This window comes from Schistocerca nitens, chromosome 1, assembly GCF_023898315.1.
Source record: "Schistocerca nitens isolate TAMUIC-IGC-003100 chromosome 1, iqSchNite1.1, whole genome shotgun sequence".
NCBI classification, from domain to species: domain Eukaryota; kingdom Metazoa; phylum Arthropoda; class Insecta; order Orthoptera; family Acrididae; genus Schistocerca; species Schistocerca nitens.
This window is the reverse complement of record NC_064614.1, coordinates 1,158,980,114-1,159,000,935: the sequence shown is the minus strand read 5'-3', so window position 1 is coordinate 1,159,000,935 and position 20,822 is coordinate 1,158,980,114.

Sequence of the window (20,822 nt, the reverse complement as noted above, 5' to 3'; positions counted from 1 at the left end):
GCTTTATATCATACTGCCCTGTGAGTGGAGCAGAACGGGAAAAATACTAGTGTTTCCTTGGAAAAATGAAAAAATACATAACATACAGTTTTAAGTGACTTATAAATAAAGTACATTAGGTTATACTACAAAATGATTTCGTATACTCTTAAGAACTGGTTTCTTGTGTTCCTTTATTTTACCAACATTGTTAAACATTAGGTATACCCTTCTGGATGAGTACCCTTATGTATGTATATGACGTATTATCAGCCAAGCCCAATGAAAAGCTGTGAATACAATTTTGTGTGATTCTTAATCGAGGGAGCTTTCTGAATAAATAAGATATCACATAAAACTTCCTGGCAGATTAAAACTGTGTGCCCGACCGAGACTCGAACTCGGGACCTTTGCCTTTCGCGGGCAAGTGCTCTACCAACTGAGCTACCGAAGCACGACTCACGCCCGGTACTCACAGCTTTACTTCTGCCAGTACCTCGTCTCCTACCTTCCAAACTTTACAGAAGCTCTCCTGCGAGTACCGGGCGTGAGTCGTGCTTCGGTAGCTCAGTTGGTAGAGCACCTGCCCGCGAAAGGCAAAGGTCCCGAGTTCGAGTCTCGGTCGGGCACACAGTTTTAATCTGCCAGGAAGTTTCATATCAGCGCACACTCCGCTGCAGAGTGAAAATCTCATTCTGGAAGATATCACATAATTCACCATTAATCTAGCGTGATATTATTTTATGCATCCCCTTGTTTCTTTTTAAAGAATGAACTAACACCACTTTGAAAATAAAATGTCAATATATTAAAATAGTGGCTGAAGGTGTTTGAATACGACCAGCGCTTCACGGCGAGAAACAGGAAAAGGAGTGCCTCAAGATTAAGAAAAGTATGAATACTCGCGCCGCCCCACGGCGAGAAAAACATATTCTCAGCGCCGGAGTGACATGTTAGAGCCATCCCGACCCTTTTCCTTTTATCTATTGACGACACACATGAAGGCTTGCTACCGAAAATAATGAAAAAGACCTTAAATTTTCAGTAGCTATTAACATGTAATTTTGCACAGAAACTAACATATTGAGTGAGGTCGTTTCTTTTTTTGACGGCAACACACTTTTATTGCCCTTCCAAATTTGTCCTATTCAGTGTCTGCATCATTTCATTGTCGACCACGTACGTCACACCGCCACGCCAATATTAACACACAGCAGAGATCCACGGTAGCCCGCCTCTGTACAAAAATAACGGACCGTGAAGCGGGAATCGGACGCATTCTTCCAAAATTCCGACTACGCTCACCAGTAGCTGCACCCTCCTCTCTCATTAAACAGTAATGCAAAACATTTTACGCGTTAGTAATCACTGGTGCGGCAGACCGCCGCGGTCCACTGAGATTAAATTTTAAATTAAATAAAATGTGAGCTAGGAAACAATCAGAGGGGCAGTGCGGCGCAGCCTGTTTGTTTGCCGTCGCGCCGCCAGAGAGCACGCGGTTCGGCCGCCGGTTCCCCCACCACGACGCCAGCGACGACTGTGGCGCCGCTCGTAATTGTGGCGAATTTGCAATAAAAGCCGCTCCGCGCCGACGATGTACGGCTGCACGCAGCAACGCACTCTCTGGTGTTTGCGCTGCGAGTGAAAAACGCCACCGCAAACGAATTAATAATAGCGATTCCCCCCATCCACCGCAGGCCACAGTACTGTCAGACTCTTACCAGAGACCACCAACCGCAATTCTATACTCATTCATCCGTGTTTCATTTAACGTAATATAACACATTGCACGTCAACGCAATATATTGTGTTAACGGTGGTAAAGTGGGGAAAAGAGCCAAAAAACGAAGAATCCTGTTCTTTGATTTCTGTAATCCTGGCGTTTGAAATGGCGTTTATGCTGTTTAGCCAAGTCCTTAGTGTAGGAAAAATACAATAAATATTTATTTGTCCTTTTTGGTGGCAACTGTCTGTGATCGGTATCGTATTTATATTTCAGTCATATGAGGTTCAACTCACAGAGTAAGACTGCACTGCAATTCCTTCTCTAAATCCTCGCACGAACGAAAAAATGGCTGACATCGAAATAAGTGTCCAAGGAATGGAAAAGCAACTGAAATCAGTCAACAGAGGAAAGTCCACGAGACCTGACGGGATACCAGTTCTATTCTACACAGAGTACGCGAAAGAACTTGCCCCCCTTCTAACAGCCGCGTACCGCAAGTCTCTAGAGGAACGGTGGGTTCCCAATGATTGGAAAAGAGCACAGGTACTTCCAGATTTCCAGAAGGCTCGCCGAGCAGATTGCGCAAAACTATAGGCCTATATCTCTGACGTCGATCTGTTGTAGAATTTTAGACCATGTTTTTTGCTGGCGTATCATGTTATTTCTGGAAACCCAGCATCTACTCTGTACGAATCAACATGGATTCCGGAAACAGTGATCGTGTGAGACCCAACTCGTTTTATTTTTTCATGAGACCCAGAAAATATTAGATACAGGCTCCCAGGTAGATGCCATTTTCCTTGACTTCCGGAAGGCGTTCGATACAGTTTCGCACTGTCGTCTGATAAACAAAGTAAGAGCCTACGGAATATCAGACCAGCTGTGTGGCTGGATTGAAGAGTTTTTTGCAAACAGAACACAGCTTGTTGTTCTCAATGAAGAGACGTCTACAGACGTTAAAGTAACCTCTGGCGTGCCACAGGGGAGTGTTATGGGACCATTGCTTTTCACAATATATATAAATGACCTAGTAGTGAAACGTCCCCTTAGAAAAATTTATACATGACTGTGCTTAAACTGACACACAATATTTTTAGAGCAACGCAAAAATCAAAGGTGTAGACCCACTGTAGTCCTTGTAGAGATGGCTAGCAGCCATGTGCTGTGACTGTGCAGGTGCACAATCACCACTGAAGAGTCTTGTGGATAATATAGCAAGTCCATGAACCACCACTTATGCACTCACAAAATTTTTTTTTGAAATGTCCTTAGAACCAGCAATGCTGTTATCCAGTCCCTTGCTGAATTATTAACACACGTGCAAACACTACCAGTCCCTACTTCTCACATATTGTCCATATACTATGACCAACAGAAACAGTGAAATGATACTTAATTTGATGAACTGGTGTCAATTACAATTTTATAACATAAGAATACAATAACAAAGGTACAAAATAAATCATTAAAGAACATAACAGTACAGATAACATTTGTAGTAACACAGACTTTACAAAAGAATAGAAATAAACATGCACATCAGTGTTACAAAAATTATGACATAAGTACATACATAAAACTTTTGAAACATCAACTTCACATATGAGCAACAAAAGAGAACAGATCAATAATGTCTAAACATCTTTACAAAGTAAATAACATAGTATTAGAAAAATTCTACAACATAACTCTCATCAGCTAAACACATAAAGACAGGAAAAACACACACAAGCGTACACAACAAGCTGTGTTCTGTTTGCAAAAAACTTCATTCCATAGATCTTTCGTCTTATTTCAACATTTCCTTCCACCAAAAAAATCCTATCCAAGCATGCTTTCTATATTTATATGTTCACATATTTCTTACCTCATTATTTATTTTCCATTATCTTACCTGTTGTCCCTAAACCCAACTTTTTTTGTTCATATCCTCTTTCAAAATACTTTTTTGGCCAAACCATTTTCTTATAGCATCTCAATGCATTTCTTCCAATTCATCCTAACTGGTTCTCTCATATAGCCTGCCGCATCTTAAGCTAACTTAAATCTACTGAGCTCAGATGCTAAACTAAGGGACGAGGCAATGCAGCAGCACAAAACAATTAACGCAAACAGCAATGACAAAAAATGCAAATTGGCAAAGCAAGCAGCAGTAAATCTAAGTTAACAGAGAATATGCAACATTACAGCTATTATGAGCCAATGTGCAGCAACAAGAAAAATAAATCAGTAGTAAAACTGGCTTAACAGAGTAATACAAAGTGAAATTCAGTAGCACTATGCTTGGCAAACAGCAGCAGCAAATGCTATAACTTATATCTAAACATGACAGAGCTCAAGCACAAAAAATAGTAGACTAAAGACAACAATGCAGATAAGGGAAATATCTATTCACATCTTAATATCTATGTCATTAAAGTGGTGCACCACAAGAAGTTATTCTACCGAAAATATTACCAAGTAGTTGAAAAGAAAATTATGTATGCAGTAAGTGTTATTAATCCCTTCTTATTGTTCTTTCCTTTCCAAGTGCTCCTTTTTCGAAGAATGTGGATCATAAAATAATTATTTAATAGATCTGTTGACAGAAAGTGTTCACATTAGCAAATGCATTTAATTTTATTTTATAAAACCAATGCTGCAACACAGCTGGAAACCAGGTATCAAATGAAATAAGCAATTATGTACAAAGTAAAGCATAAAATAATCATTCAGTAGTCATGAGGCATTTCATAAGTTAGTAGAAATTCTCTCAATTCTCGTAGAAAGACACTTGTCATAATCAGGTGTGCAGATGTACAAATATTTCCCATCAACTCATAAGCATTTCAGTAAGTAGCACAAAGTATGAGTAATCATATGTTTTCAAGTAATGGGCGCGTCATATTTGTGATGCTTTCTGCAAAGGAATGTCAATAGCGAGGTTAATGGTCTCTTTTTTTCTCCACCTGTGCCTCTGAAAGGCACACAGTAATGGCTTTTTCCCAGGCGACTATCGCGCAGCTGGGTGCCCGCCACGCATTACGTGAAGGTCACTTAACTCTCCTACCGAAGTATTTACGACAGCAGTTTGCGCTACAGTGACAGTCTCATATAAAAAATTTCACAGGTCGAGAATTTGCGTTACAAATGTATAGAAACAAAATCTGATAAATATAACAGTGTCCAAAAAATTTTCGTCGGCATTGTGATACATTCATGCATTTACATACATTTCATAACTCTTAAAGTACGATTCTTGGTTTCCAACAACCTTTTTCACAAACCAAATTCCCTAACCACTACTCATTATTCCTTACCTTATTACACATACACATATTCGTCGACACTTCTTCAATATTTCATCATAACAGATACATAGCATAATCAGATTCCTCATATAGCATATAGCATAAACATACCTCAGCAGCATAATACATATCGTCGTCATAATAATAACATCATAACACCTCAGTCAAATCTCAAAAATGTCGTAGCTTTCTCCAACAATTTCCAAACTTAACAAAAATTCTCTGCTCATTTCAATAGTGTCATCTACCTCAAACGTACTTTAAAATCATGATCCCATACCAAATACGACATTCAAAGCTCTCATAGTATCACAATGGTTCTGAAAAAAATATGAACAGTTCACACAGTACAGACAAAATACAGTTTAATAAGTGTGAAGTTATCCATCTGTGTAATTGCGTAAACATGTGTCACTGATGTAGTAAAAAAAAATTTTGTTTCTCTGTTAAATAATCAGATAGCTGTGTAATTCTGTGTTAGAGAAATATGGTACCGATGTGTAAAGTTGTATAAGCAAATACCATATTAGCTAGGGCTCCTTGTGCCTTCCAGACACATGGTACACAAAGTAAGCGTGTACCCCCCTGAGGATTAATGTGATTATACCATCAGGTGTTACAGATTACAGCAATGGAATGAAATGTATCACGGAAAACTTTCTTTGTAAATCAAAAATCTTGAAAAATAAATGGTTCAAGTACACAATGCGTGTCCTGTAGCGCTAAATGTGCGTCTTGCTGTAAGATAATTCTGTGGAAGTGTCGTAGTTAATGTCCTCTGTAAGCAAAGTTCTGCTGTAGTCAATGTACTTACCTCATCATAAACGAAAGTGAAATGCTTTGCGTATAGATATCGTAGTTATTACGTACCTTACCGTAATCAAGAAAGTACTATAATGTAACGTATTGTTGTGCTAGGGAAAAGGGTGTCTCATTGTAGCTATACCACAAAAGTTACAACTAAAACATGTTTTAGTTTCCAGAATAATACATAAAAACTGTGCAGATATAAAACAGATACACCGCAAAAGCAACAATGTAAATTGTGTCACACATTAGTAGCGTCGTGATATAATCGTGTAGCTATCAAAGAAACCAAATGCTAAGTCATCTTTAATCTCATCGAATGTACTTCAAATAAAGAGTATCTTTTCAAGTAAACCAAAATGTTGCGTTAAAATCTCATTAGCACTATATGTTTTAAATATGTAAGCCTGATAATCGTTACGTAATAGTGCAATTAACAAGCAAGAATGTACACACACAATAACACCGTGTCCTCTGTTCACTATAACAATGCATTCGTAATTTCTGTTTAAATAAGTTCTCTTGGGTCTTGACTGGATATTTAACTTCAAACATTGTTGCATGTTTACAGATTCTAAGCCTGACAAAGCATACTAGTAATGTAAAGTGAAAAATTTTATAGCAAAGACTAAGTTAAAAAACAGATTATCTCTCAATAAAAGGTTTTACATGTGAAATGTGGTGCAATCCTTTACTCTTCCTAGTACGCAGAGTTTCAACTTCAACGCAGTTATCATGTGGTATATGGTACATCGGTAAGGTTAGCGTCTATGTTATTTTTCTGAGCCAGCCGGCGCACGTGGCTGCCTGCAGTGCGAGTCATTGCCTATTGTCTCTTTGTTGGTGTGCGTCGTTATTGGGATTAGGAGACCTAACTTCTACAAATTCACCTTGTCGAGAGTGCCCTGCTCTGTTTGAATCTCGCCAGTTCTGATGCAATTCAGGTCTGTCGTTACGCTCATATCGTCTGTCGTCATGTCGGTGGTTCCTGTAGTTTCTTTCTTGTCGGTTAAGTGGTGGAGAATTTCTCCCTGAATTATCACTGCACGGTGGACCGTTGCCTCTGAAGTTATTCTGTCTCCCGTGATAATAATAGTTCTGGTTGCCATATTGTCTGTTTCTATGATTGTCTCTGTTATATTCATTACTACGGAAATGCGATCTTTCTCTGTAACTCTTTCTACTGTGCCAACGGTTGTCATACGGGTGGTGTCTGTTTTGGTCACGATTTACATTGTAAGAATAGCCTTGTCGTGTCCAGTTATTATTACTTTCATCGCGGAATTGTGACGGATGTGACAGGTAATTGTTGTGTTCCTGTTTTCGTGTTCCGCGAGTGTCAGTGTCAATTTCTAGTTCTTGTAAGAGTCACTGATAAGCTTCAATGTCGTCTTTGCAACGTCCTGCCAAAATAATATGTCGTAAATGTCCAGGTAATTTGATTAAGCAAATGCGGATGAGTTCTGAGGGACTGTATGGGTTTGACAGGTACTGATTCTTGTGCAACATGTCTTTAAAATATTTCACAAGACTGGAAAATTCAGATTGTTCGAAATGTTTCATCATTATGATGCTATGTTTTACTCTGTCTTGTGTAGCTTGAGACCAATATGCTGAGAGGAAGGCATGATAAAATTCTCCTTCACTGTGACAATCGTGAATGACCGATCGCATTCTTTCAGCTGGTTCATTCTCTAAGTAGTCACACATAAATTCTAATCTGTGCTCTAATGACCAGTTCGGAGGAAAACAATGAGAGAATTGATGGAGCCACGCTTGTGGATGAATGTCTTTGCTAGAATTCTTAAATGTTTTGAATTTACGTGTAGTAATGAACAGCTTATAGTCAAAATCATCGTGTCGACGAGTAGTACAGGGTGATTCAAAAAGAATACCACAAATTTAGGAATTTAAAACTCTGCAACGACAAAAGGCAGAGCTAAGCATTATCTGTCGGCGAAGTAAGGGAGCTATAAAGTTTCATTTAGTTGTACATTTCTGTGATTTTATCCTTGCTCAAATGGAAACAGATGAGTCTTTCGTTTCAAAGATTGTGTTTACTGATGAAGCAACTTTCCACACTAACGGGAAAGTCAACCGTCACAATGTCTGTATATGGGGCACTGAGAATCCGCGGGAAACAACTCAGTATGAACGTGACTCGCCTAAGGTGAACGTTTTCTGTGCCATTTCAGCCAATAAAGTTTTTGGTCCCTTTTTCTTCGAAGGTGCTACTGTAACTGGACTACAGTATCTGGAGATGTTAGAGAATTGGCTGTTCCCTCAGCTCGAACAAGAAGCACAACAATTCATATTTCAGCAGGATGGAGCGCCACCACATTGGCACTTATCTGCCCATAACTACCTGAACGTCAACTACCCGAGGCGATGGATCGGCCGCCAGGCAGCCCGTGACAGAGCACTTCATCACTGGCCTCCAAGAAGCCCTGATCTAACCCCCTGCGACTTTTTCTTATGGGGGTAGGTTAAGGATATGGTGTTTCGGCCACCTCTCCCAGCCACCATTGATGATTTGAAACGAGACATAACAGCAGCTATCCAACTGTTACGCCTGATATGCTACAGAGAGTGTGGAACGAGTTGGAGTATCGGGTTGATATTGCTCGAGTGTCTGGAAGGGGCCATATTGAACATCTCTGAACTTGTTTTTGAGTGAAAAAAAACCTTTTTAAATACTCTTTGTAATGATGTATAACAGAAGGTTATATTATGTTTCTTTCATTAAATACACATTTTTAAAGTTGTGGTATTCTTTTTGAATCACCCTGTATATCGATCAATGTTACATCGTGTCGGCGGTTCCATCTCAAAATTCGGTGCACCTTGCCAATTTCTTTCATAATTTCCGAAATGCCCTGTGTTATTATTTTGTGGCTTTTCCATATTTCTAAGTTCCTCTTCCCGTGTTGGAGCGCGAGTGTCCTCTGAAATATGTAATTTTTGTATTACTTGTGCCAACTGATCTTGTACTTCCCGGATTTCTCTTTTGTATTGCGTATTAATTTGATTCTGATTTTGTTTGAATTTCTTAATTTGTTCATACTCTTCTGTGTCAGTGATGGCTACAGGTCTTGTGTCATTCAGATCATCATCTACCTTTGCAGATAAGTTAGTGAACTGATCCGAAAGTTCGGCTACTTTGTCCGATAGTGTACTTATTTCCTCAGTGTGTTTTTCTGAACCAAGTTTCAGAGTGTCCATTTGTGTTGAAATCGTATCTACTGTGTTCCTTAAGTTTTCCTGAGTTTTTGCAAGTAGCATAACCGAATCGGTAGATGCAACTGAGTCAATTTTAGCACACAAGGTCTCATAATTTTCATGAACAATGGTTTGCAGTTCTTTTATGGCTGCTTCGTGATTCTGTAATGCATTTTCATGCCGCGAAAAACAGTTTGAAAATGCTCACAAATTTGTGTTTTTACGTCATTACAGACTTTTTGACATTTCGATTCAATGTTATGTAACTCAGTAGTTAAATCTTCACGTGTTTGTCTCTGATTTTGTTCCATTGTGTCTAACTGTTGCTGTGTTTGTCTCTGGTGTTGTTTCATTGTGTCTAACTTTTGAAGATTTTGTTCCATTGTGTCTAACTTTTGAAGATTTTGTTCCATTGTGTCTAACTTTTGAAGATTTTGTTCCATTGTGTCTAGCTTTTGAAGCCTTTGTCCCATTTGTTGCATTAATTGTAATAACAATGCACTGGTGTCTGAAACGTGTTCCTCAGTGCTATTCGGCAATGCATTTGAACCGCCAATATTCGCATTTTGAAAAGCACAAAATGTGTATTGACTTATTTGAGAAAACGGCGAGGACGCAAAACCTGAGTCTACAGTATTTCCAATATTGTGTTCTGTCATTTCGGTTTCCTGAGGCGAGCTGTTGCCGACTGACCGATCGATAATGCTTCCCTGTTCACTACTTGTTTCATTGTCTACACCATTATTTGCCGCCCGCTCCATTTCCCTATGCACAATTACCAAATTACTACTTTGAATGTCTGTTAATTCATTACACAGTGGTGCTGGTAAGCTACGCTCGTCGTCACTATTATTTTTCGGTTTACTTTGGAGCCTAGTGTTACGTTTTTCACACGCCATTATTGTCACAATATTTCACACGATAACACAGAAAAGCACAATTTGAAGAGCAAAAATAAGAGAACACATTAACATAGAACGGAAAATAATATCTAGTTAATTGCAAGCGCAGCTGCGAAGTACTTGGTGCAAATCTACATGCATGCCACAACTGTTTTACTGTACAACAATGAAAGACAGCAACTACAAAGGAGATTCTCTCTACAATTATGCGCTAGCAATAAACAAAAGGTACACTAATTACACAAATTACAAGCAAAAATCAGAAGATTCCAGTGAGGTATCCTCGGTTAAGGGTCGACGTATGAAACGTCTCCTTAGAAATTTTATATATGACTGTGCTGAAACTGACACACAATATTTTTAGCGCAACGCAATCTGACTTTCAAAAATCCCTACAAAAGAATGGCCCTGACTAACATTAACCTATACGTTTCACAAATCACTTACCTCACAAAAATCTTGGTTACTCGAACTACTGCAATACAGCGAGCGCCACTACTGCCAGCTAAATAAAAGATTCAAACTACGGAAGGCACTAACTACTGATAGGCATAGTTAGCAAATGAAAGATTTTAATAGAGAACAAACAATGTATTTACCTTAATAGTCATCAAAAGTCATAATATATATAGCAGTTCATGACATCCAGTCTTACAAATTTCAAAACTCCGCCATTTCTCTCCCCACATCCACCACTGCTGGCGGCTCACCTCCAACTGCGCAACGCTATGCGCTGTTCACATCCAGCTGCCCAACACTACAATGGCAGACAACAATGCAAACCAGCCGCAGACTGCACGCAGCACAGCCAGTGATTTTCATACAGAGTGCTACGTGGCGTTACCAATATAAAACCTAAACAGCCTACTTACAGTAGATAGTGTCCGAAGTTCCATGCGGCTTTTCGCGGATGACTCTGTAGTATACAGAGAAGTTGCAGCATTAGAAAATTGTAGCGAAATGCAGGAAGATCTGCAGCGGATAGGCACTTGGTGCAGGGAGTGGCAACTGACCCTTAACACAGACAAATGTAATGTATTGCGAATACATAGAAAGAAGGATCCTTTTTTGTACGATTATATGACAGCGGAACAAACACTGGTAGCAGTTACTTCTGTAAAATATCTGGGAGTATGCGTACGGAACGATTTGAAGTGGAATGACCATATAAAATTATGACCATATAAAATTATGACGGGTGCCAGGTTGAGATTCATTGGAATAGTGCTTAGAAAATGTAGTCCATCAACAAAGGAGGTGGCTTACAAAACACACGTTCGACCAATACTTGAGTATTGCTCATCAGTGTGGGATCCATACCAGTTCGGGTTGACAGAGGAGATACAGAAGATCCAAAGAAGAGCGGCGCGTTTCGTCACAGGGTTATTTTGTAAGCGTGATAGCGTTACGGAGATGTTTAGCAAAACTCAAGTGGTAGACTCTGCAAGAGAGGCGCTCTGCATCGCGGTGTAGCTCGCTGTCCAGGTTTCGAGAGGATGTGTTTCTGGATGAGGTATCGAACATATTGCTTCCCCCTACTTAAACCTCCCGAGGAGATCACGAGTGAAAAATTAGAGAGATTCGAGTGCGCACGGAGGTTTTCCGGCAGTCGTTCTTCCCGCGAACCATACGCGACTGGAACAGGAAAGGGAGGTAATGTGGCTTGCGGAGTATAAATGAAGATGTAGATGTAGAGCTTGACTGGTAGCAAAATGTTACGAGGAACGTTCAGTAAGTAATGCAACATATTTTCTTCTTGGCCAATTTCAGTTTAAGGAATGCATAATTCATTGTGGACGTTGTGGATTATTCCCGCTTCAGTCCCTGAGGTTTCACGAAGTTCTGAAAGGTGATAGCGCTATATGTAGCTTTCAAAACGGCGTCTATAGGGAGGTGCATTCCAGAGAGAGAGAGCTGCCGTTGAGTTTCTTTAGGCGGGAAAAAACATCGAAAATATCTGAAGGCGCTTGGAGAATACCTATGGAGACCAGGCAGTGAACAAAAGCACGGTGAGTCGTTGGGCAAGGCTTCTGTCATCATCGCAAACAGTCACGCAGAACTCTCCGACCTCCAGCGTGCTGTCCAGCTTCACACGACTGTAACTCCTGCAATATTGGAACATGTGGACACTCTTTCCAAGTGTTCGGGTATGTTGCAATAAAACATCTCGCTGCTCATCTGGACGTCTCTGCTAGTAGTGCTTGACACAACCTGTCCGCCAGACTGGGTACCCAACGGTGTGTGCCCGCTCGGTTCCTCGCTGCATAACAGAAGACCTTAAAGAGTAATGAAGGACCATGCGTGCGGACTCGTTATGAGTATCATCGTGGCAAATTTTTGTCGAACATCGTCACAGACGATGAAACATGGGTTCATTATTTCGAATCGGAACCGGAAACGAATTGGCAATCCGTGGAGTGGCGCAGCCCTTCCTTTCCTCCGAAGAATTCAAAGCCGCCCGTTTTGGTGAAGGTCTTCTGCGATTCTGAAAGGCTTATTCTGTTTGATGTCTTCCCACATGGAACAACGATCAACTTTGAAGCAACCCTCAGAGAACTGAAGAAACGATTTCAGCATGTTCGTCGCTACAAAAAGATGCAAGGCCTTGTACAGGTCTGAGCACTGGAGCGGAGCTCACAAATGTTCATTCGACGGTTTGAACAGTTCTCGGGTACCCGACAGGGTGGCTTCGTAATTTCTCCACAATATCTCGGCAGACGTACATGCTGCCATCTTCAGGTGGTTCCTGACGGATGCTGTGCTGTTCCTTTCGGTGGCCTATATATACTAGCCGTTATCCCCTCCACCGTTCCTCTTGGTGTCTTCGGTGCGGCCGGCGCGGAGGCTATTGGAGGTGGTGGGGGAAGCGGCGCCTGGGTCTGAACTTGGGTCTGCAGTCTCCCTGCTGCCGCCGTCGGGGGCGGCCCTCGACCTCTGGGACCGCATCTTTCTCTCCAGGCTGAGTGCAGGGTTCCAAGCCTGACTAAGTTGAAGTCTGCTGTCTTTTTTAATTAGATCGTCCTGTACTCGGATTTCGATGGCCTCTTTAGTAACGCAGTCCCGGAAGTATGACGATTGACAATTTTTGTTTTTCCATAGTCCATAGTATGGCCAGCTACGGCTGATTTAGTGGCCAAAATTCGGTATGGCGCTTGTGTTCGCGGCACCTCTCTTCTACAGTGCGGACTGTGTCCACATGTATGATTTTCCGCACTGACAGGGAATTCGAAAAGGCCTAGGTCATCTTTCGCTGAACCCAGTAGAGTCAAGGTTTTTCAGTGGGTCGGAATACACATTTCACATTGTGTTTCCCCAGGATTCTACCGATTTTTCTTGAGGTGTTTCCGACAAACGGAATGCACGCCAATGACTTGTGTTCTTCTGTTTCTTCTTCTTGTTCTCTTGGCGTAGTCTGTCTGACTGCGTGTCTTTTTTTGCTTCTGGTTGTACCCATTTTTCCGAAATGTTGTCTCGAGGTGCTGCAGTTCTTCTGGAAGGCTCTCCCGATCGCAGATCGATTGTGCCCTGTGAACAAGTGTGCGCAAAACGCCTTCACGCTGGGAGTTGTGGTGGCAACTGAAGGTATTTAGGTACAAATAGGTGTGTGTAGGTTTTCTGTGTACACTGTGTCCCAGCTTGTCGTCAGGCTTCCGTTTCACAAGGACGTCAAGAAACGGTAGGGCACCATCCTGCTCCACCTCCATCGTGAACTGTATGTTGGGGTGCAGCGAGTTGAGGTGTTCGAGAAATTCATTTAAGCTGTCCCGTCCATGTGGCGAAACAACGAACGTGTCATTCACGTAGCGGAAGAAACAAGTTGGTTTTTGTTTGGCTTGTTCTAGTGCCTTCTCTCCGAAATTCTCCATAAAAAAGTTGGCTACAACCGGTGAAAGCGGGCATCCCATGGCGACGCCATCTGTCTGTTCATAATAACTTCCGTCGAACAGGAAGTATGTTGAAGTGAGCACGAACTCGAAGAACCTTGTTAGGTTGTTGTCGAATTTCATGCTTATCAGATCGATGGAATCTTTCAGTGGTACCCTAGTGAAGAGGGTCACTACGTCGAAGTTCACTACAAGTCACTATCCTGGAGCCGAAGTTCTTGTATACGTTGCACAAAGTGGATGGAATTGAGGATGTGGTGTTCACATTTTCCCACAAGTGGACTAAAGAGACCCGTCAGGTATTGGGCCAGTTCATAGGTTGCTGCTCCTATGTGGCTGACTATTGGACGCATAGGTGTCCCATCCTTGTGAACCTTTGGTAGTCCATACAATCGTGGCGCTGCAGCCGCTCGTGGTCGAAGTTTCTTAACAGTTTTTCCATCAAAGGTACTGCGAAGAAGTTCAACGGTTCTTCTTTGAAGGCGACTTGACGGATCTCCTTCTATCCTTCTGTACGCTGCGTCATCGAGAAATTCCTACATTTTTCTCTTATATTCTGAGTGCAGGAGCAGTACTGTAGCATTGTCTTTGTCAGCAGGCAAGACTCGCGGATGGCCGCTCTCTCCTCCTTCGAGATGTTCTGTTTCAGCGGTGTGGCCCTGGTGAGCGCACGGCGCGTTTCACGACGTATTTCTTCTGCTTCGTTGGCTGGCAGAGTGTAGGTGGCCTGCTCCACGCTGTTTATAATGTCCACAATCGGTAGAGATGTCGGGGTCGGGGTGAAGTTGAGTCCTTTCTCGAGCACCGACATTGCTGCGTCATTGATCTTTCTTCCTGTAAGGTTGATGACAGTACACTTAGGTGGTTCTTGCGTAGTCTTCTGTCGTGCTACAAGGCGTTCAAACTTCGATGTTTGCTTACTCGTAGCTTTTCTTCGTACGCCGTCTGCTTGTGTCCAGGTGGCAGCGTCAGCCCATTCCCAAGATTTGGGAACTGATCTTCGTCACCCACCCTAGCGCCCTGATACCGCACCTTCCGATTTTATCCGTTGCATCTTCCATCTGTTGTGTCGAATGAAGGATGGGCTCCACGGGAAGCAGTGCGTAGATGATGGGGAAGTTATTGAGGTAGGAAGACCTTTGCTTCGACGTCGACCAGTAGAGTGGTTCTACGCGACCGTGCGGACCCTCCCAGTAATGTGGTGCAAGACGGTCGCATTGGGATTATGTCGAATAATGAGGTTGTACGCAGAAGTTGGGAAGGAAAACATAGGTACAAAGAAGGTAGCTGCGAAGAAACCATGGGTAACAGAAGAAATACTTCAGTTGATTGATGAAAGGAGGAAGTACAAACATGTTCCGGGAAAATCAGGAATACAAGTCGCTGAGGAATGAAATAAACAGGAAGTGCAGGGAAGCTAAGACGAAATGGCTGCAGGAAAAATGTGAAGACATCGAAAAAGATATGATTGTCGGAAGGACAGACTCAGCATACAGGAAAGTCAAAACAACCTTTGGTGACATTAAAAGCAACGGTGGTAACATTAAGAGTGCAACGGGAATTCCACTGTTAAATGCAGAGGAGAGAGCAGATAGGTGGAAAGAATAGATTGAAAGCCTCTATGAGGGTGAAGATTTGTCTGATGTGATAGAAGAAGAAACAGGAGTCGATTTAGAAGAGATAGGCGATCCAGTATTAGAATCGGAATTTAAAAGAGCTTTGGAGGACTTACGGTCAAATAAGGCAGAAGGGATAGATAACATTCCATCAGAATTTCTAAAATCATTGGGGGAAGTGGCAACAAAACGACTACTCACGTTGGTGTGTAGAATATATGAGTCTGGCGACATACCATCTGACTTTCGGAAAAGCATCATCCACACAATTCCGAAGACGGCAAGAGCTGACAAGTGCGAGAATTATCGCACAATCAGCTTAGCAGCTCATGCATCGAAGCTGCTTACAAGAATAATATACAGAAGAATGGGAAAGAAAATTGAGAATGCGCTAGGTGACGATCAGTTTGGCTTTAGGAAAAGTAAAGGGACGAGAGAGGCAATTCTGACATTACGGCTAATAATGGAGGGAAGGCTAAAGAAGAATCAAGACACTTTCATAGGATTTGTCGACCTGGAAAAAGCGTTCGACAATATAAAATGGTGCAAGCTGTTCGAGATTCTGAAAAAAGTAAGGGTAAGCTATAGGGAGAGACGGGTCATATACAATATGTACAACAACCAAGAGGGAATAATAAGAGTGGACGATCAAGAACGAAGTGCTCGTATTAAGAAGGGTGTAAGACAAGGCTGTAGCCTTTCGCCCCTACTCTTCAATCTGTGCATCGAGGAAGCAATGATGGAAATAAAAGAAAGGTTCAGGAGTGGAATTAAAATACAAAGTGAAAGGATATCAATGATACGATTCGCTAATGACATTGCTATCCTGAGTGAAAGTGAAGAAGAATTAAATGATCTGCTGAACGGAATGAACAGTCTAATGAGTATACAGTATGGTTTGAGAGTAAATCGGAGAAAGACGAAGGTAATGAGAAGTAGTAGGAATGAGAACAGCGAGAAACTTAACATCAGGATTGATGGTCACGAAGTCAATGAAGTTAAGGAATTCTGCTACCTAGGCAGTAAAATAAACAATGACGGACGGAGCAAGGAGGACATCAAAAGCAGACTCGCTATGGCAAAAAAAGCATTTCTGGCCAAGAGAAGTCTACTAATATCAAATACCGGCCTTAATTTGAGGAAGAAATTTCTGAGGATGTACGTCTGGAGTACAGCATTGTATGGTAGTGAAACATGGACTGTGGGAAAACCGGAACAGAAGAGAATCGAAGGATTTGAGATGTGGTGCTATAGACGAATGTTGAAAATTAGGTGGACTGATAAGGTAAGGAATGAGGAGGTTCTACGCAGAATTGGAGAGGAAAGGAATATGTGGAAAACACTGATAAGGAGAAGGGACAGGATGATAGTACATTTGCTAAGACATGAGCGAATGACTTCCATGGTACTAGAGGGAGCTGTAGAGGGCAAAAACTGTAGAGGAAGACAGAGATTGGAATACGTCAAGCAAATAATTGAGGTTGCAAGTGCTACTCTGAGATGAAGAGGTTGGCACAGGAAAGTAATTCGTGGCGGGCCGCATCAAACCAGTCAGTAGACTGGAAAAAAAAAGACGCTGTATAACCAGAAGAGTGGGGGATAGTGAGATGTTTTGGAATCCTGAATAAAACCAACCTGCTTTCGCAGGAAAAAAGACTCTTTGCATTACGGCCTAGCTTAATAAGAACTAGAAAAATATTTCTGATTTTTGGTATTGAGTTTTTTATGTCAAGCTACGTCCTCAGTTAATCTCTGTCTCTACATCTCATGAAAGTTATTCCCTGATGTCCTACGTATGTCGCTTTTTGTTGTCACTGTTTTCCATATATTCCATTCCTCGTCGATTCTGCGGAGATCGCCCTCATTCCTTACGTTATCGGTCCACCAAATTTTTAACGTTAGTTTGTAGCACCACATCTCGAAGTCTCGATTGTCTTCTGTTCTGGTTTTCCATTAGTCCACGTTTCCCTGCCGCACAAAGCAGTGCTCCAAAAATACATTTTCAGAAATTTCTTTCCCCAATTAAGGGCTATGTTTGACACTACTCTCTTGGACAGGAATTTCCTTTTTGCCAGTTCTAGTCTGCTTTTTATGTCCTCTTTAATCCATCCCGCATTCGTTTTTTTGTTGCCTAGGTGACAGAATTCCGTAACTTCGTCTAGTCGCTGCTCTCATTTATTTCTGCTATTTCTCATTTCTTCTGCCTTTCTCCGATTTATTCTCATTCCATAATCTATACTCATTAGAATGTTCATCGATTCTAAAGATTCTTTAAGTCATCTCCAGTTTGACTGCGAATAGCAATGTCGTAAGGGAATCCTATCGTTGGCATCCTTTCACTCTGAATTTTAGTCCCAGTGATTACAGTTTTAAAAATATACATTAGTACAGATAATGAGAAGAACAACAGTAATTAACGAAAACTACATTTTGATAGATACGAAATAAGTACGACGGATATTCATGAAGTTTTAACTTTCACCTGCAACAAATAAAGTTACGTAATTAAATTACTATTTTGTCCAGCGCCACAGTAATGTGGTACATCGCTAGAATAATCACAACAAATCGGCACACTCCAACCCCGTTTTATATTTTCATTGTACTGAAAATATCTGCATACTCCGATAATCCATAAAATTTAGAGAACTGATTTAAGAAACGGAAAAATGTTAACACTATGAATTAAATGCTTTAGGGTTTCTCCATTACCACACTTCAGCTGAGTACAACACATAGAACTTCCATACGACCTTGTGATACTATGAAAAGCATCCTTCTTTGTGATGTCGTTCAGCTGGCGTGTACAGCGGCTTGAATGTACAATACTGGCCATTAAAATTGCTACACCACGAAGATGACGTGCTACAGACGAGAAATTTAACCGAAAGGAAGAAGATGCTGTTATATGCAAATGATTAGCTTTTCAGAGCATTCACACAAGGTTAGCGCCGGTGGCGACGCCTACAACGTGCTGACATTAGGAAAGTTTCCAACCGATTTCTCATACACAAAGAGCAGTTGACCGGCGTTGCCTGGTGAAACGTTGTTGTGATGCCTCGTGTAAGGAGGAGAAATGCGTACCATCACGTTTCCGACTTTGATAAAGGTCGGATTGTAGCCTATAGCGATTGCGGTTTATCGTATCGCACATTGCTGCTCGCGTTGGTCGAGATCGAATGACTGTTAGCAGAATGTGGAATCGGTGGGTTCAGGAGGGTAATACGGAACGCCGTGCTGGATCCCAACGGCCTCGTATCATTTTCAGTCAAGATGACAAGCATCTTAACTGCATGGCTGTAACGGATCGTGCAGTCATGTCTCGATCCCTCAGTCAACAGATGGGGACGTTTGCAAGACGACAACCATCTGCACGAATAGTTCGACGACGTTTGAAGCAGCATGGACTATCAGCTCGGAGACCATTGATGAAGTTACCCCTTAACGCTGCATCACAGACAGGAGCGCCTGCGATGGTGTACTCAACGACGAACCTGGGTGCACGAATGGTAAAACGTCATTTTTTCGGATGATGGTTCAAATGGCTCTGAGCACTATGGGACTCAACTGCTGTGGTCATAAGTCCCCTAGAACTTAGAACTACTTAAACCCAACTAACCTAAGGACAGCACACAACACCCAGCCATCACGAGGCAGAGAAAATCCCTGACCCCGCCGGGAATCGAACCCGGGAACCCGGGCGTGGGAAGCGAGAACGCTACCGCACGACCACGAGATGCGGGCCTTTTCGGATGAATCCAGGTTCTCTTTACAGCATCATTGTAGTTGCATCCGAGTTTGGCGACATCGCGGTGAACGCACATTGGAAGCGTGTATTCGTCATCGTCATACTGGCGTATCACCGGGCGTGATGGTATGGGGTGCCATTGGTTACACGTCTCGGTTACCTCTTATTCACATTGACGGCACTTTGAACACTGTACGTTACATTTCAGATGTGTTACGACCCGTAGCTCTACCCTTCATTCGATCCCTGTGAAAACCTATATTTCAGCTGGATAATGCAGGTCCTGTATGGGTCTTTCTGGATACAGAAAATGTTCAACTGCTGCCCTGGCCAGGACATTCTCCAGATCTCTCACCAATGGAAGCCGTCTGGTCAATGGTGGCCGAGCAACTGGCACGTCACAATACCTCAGTCACTACTCTTGATGAACTGTGGTAACGAGTTGAAGCTGCATGGACAGCTGTACCTGTACCCACCATCCAAGCTCTGTTTGACTCAATGCCCAGGCGTATCAAGGCCGTTATTACGGCCAGAGGTGGTTGTTCTGGGTACTGATTTCTCAGGATCTATGCACCCAAATTGCGTGAAAATGTAATCACATGTCAGTTCTTGTATAATATATTTGCCCAATGAATACCCGTTTATCATCTGCATTTCTTCTTGGTGTAGCAATTTTAATGGCCAGTAGTGTAGATTATGTCGTGAGTTCATATACAGTGTCGTTTAGTGACAGGTCCGTACTGATAACACCAAGTCACCTGTGACGATTTTTTTCCAGAAAAGTCCTGTCCCTTTGTGGCAGTTTAGTCAAACCACAGCATTCGCCCTTCACATTATTTTTCGGGAGTCAATGTGTGGGGGACAAATTGTGCGCACAGCTTTCTCTTCTTCAAATATTCTGGAAAATGTCGAACACTTGATTTAATTATATAACTCCTATGCAATTTATGAGACACACTATGTGGCTGCACATCCATTATTTATCACTGACTGGTGGATTGCACATCTGTGATTTACAGTTGTTAGTTCAAGCCGCCACCATAGCCTCTGCGCTGATGTCTCTTGTGTGCTAGAGATAAAACTGTAGAGGTTGAAGGTAGTGCTTCAGTTGTAAGGTTGTTTTTATCTTTCAATAAACGTCGATCGGCTTCGGGATCTCATGCTCATTATCAGGTGTGCTAACTCCGTGCCGTGACCCCGAGCGCCGTGCTGGATGAGCATAGGACATGGTGTACCACCACGCTCTACACCAGGGCTTCACAACATACGTGCTCGCGGAGCAAGCTGTGAGCAGCAAGGCGCGAGCACGCTACCCCCACTACCGGACCAGAGCGGAGAGTGGGGAGAGTCACATGGGGCACACAACAGCTGCCGCCAGTCAATGTAAATCCGCGGCCACCTGCAGGGATATCACTCACGAATTATACTGCGACAAATGAAACAAATAAAGGAGAATGTACACGTGCCACATAATTTTATTAGCTTAGTGTATACCTCTGCATTCGTATTAATTTGTGAACTGTTACACAATAAAACGTGTCACTGAAGTGTGGGATTCTCGGTTATCTTGTACTTTTTGCCCTTTACAATTGCGTCTGCGTTCGGAGTAATTGTTACTGTGCATTGTAGGCGCAGCGTGCAGTTTAAATTT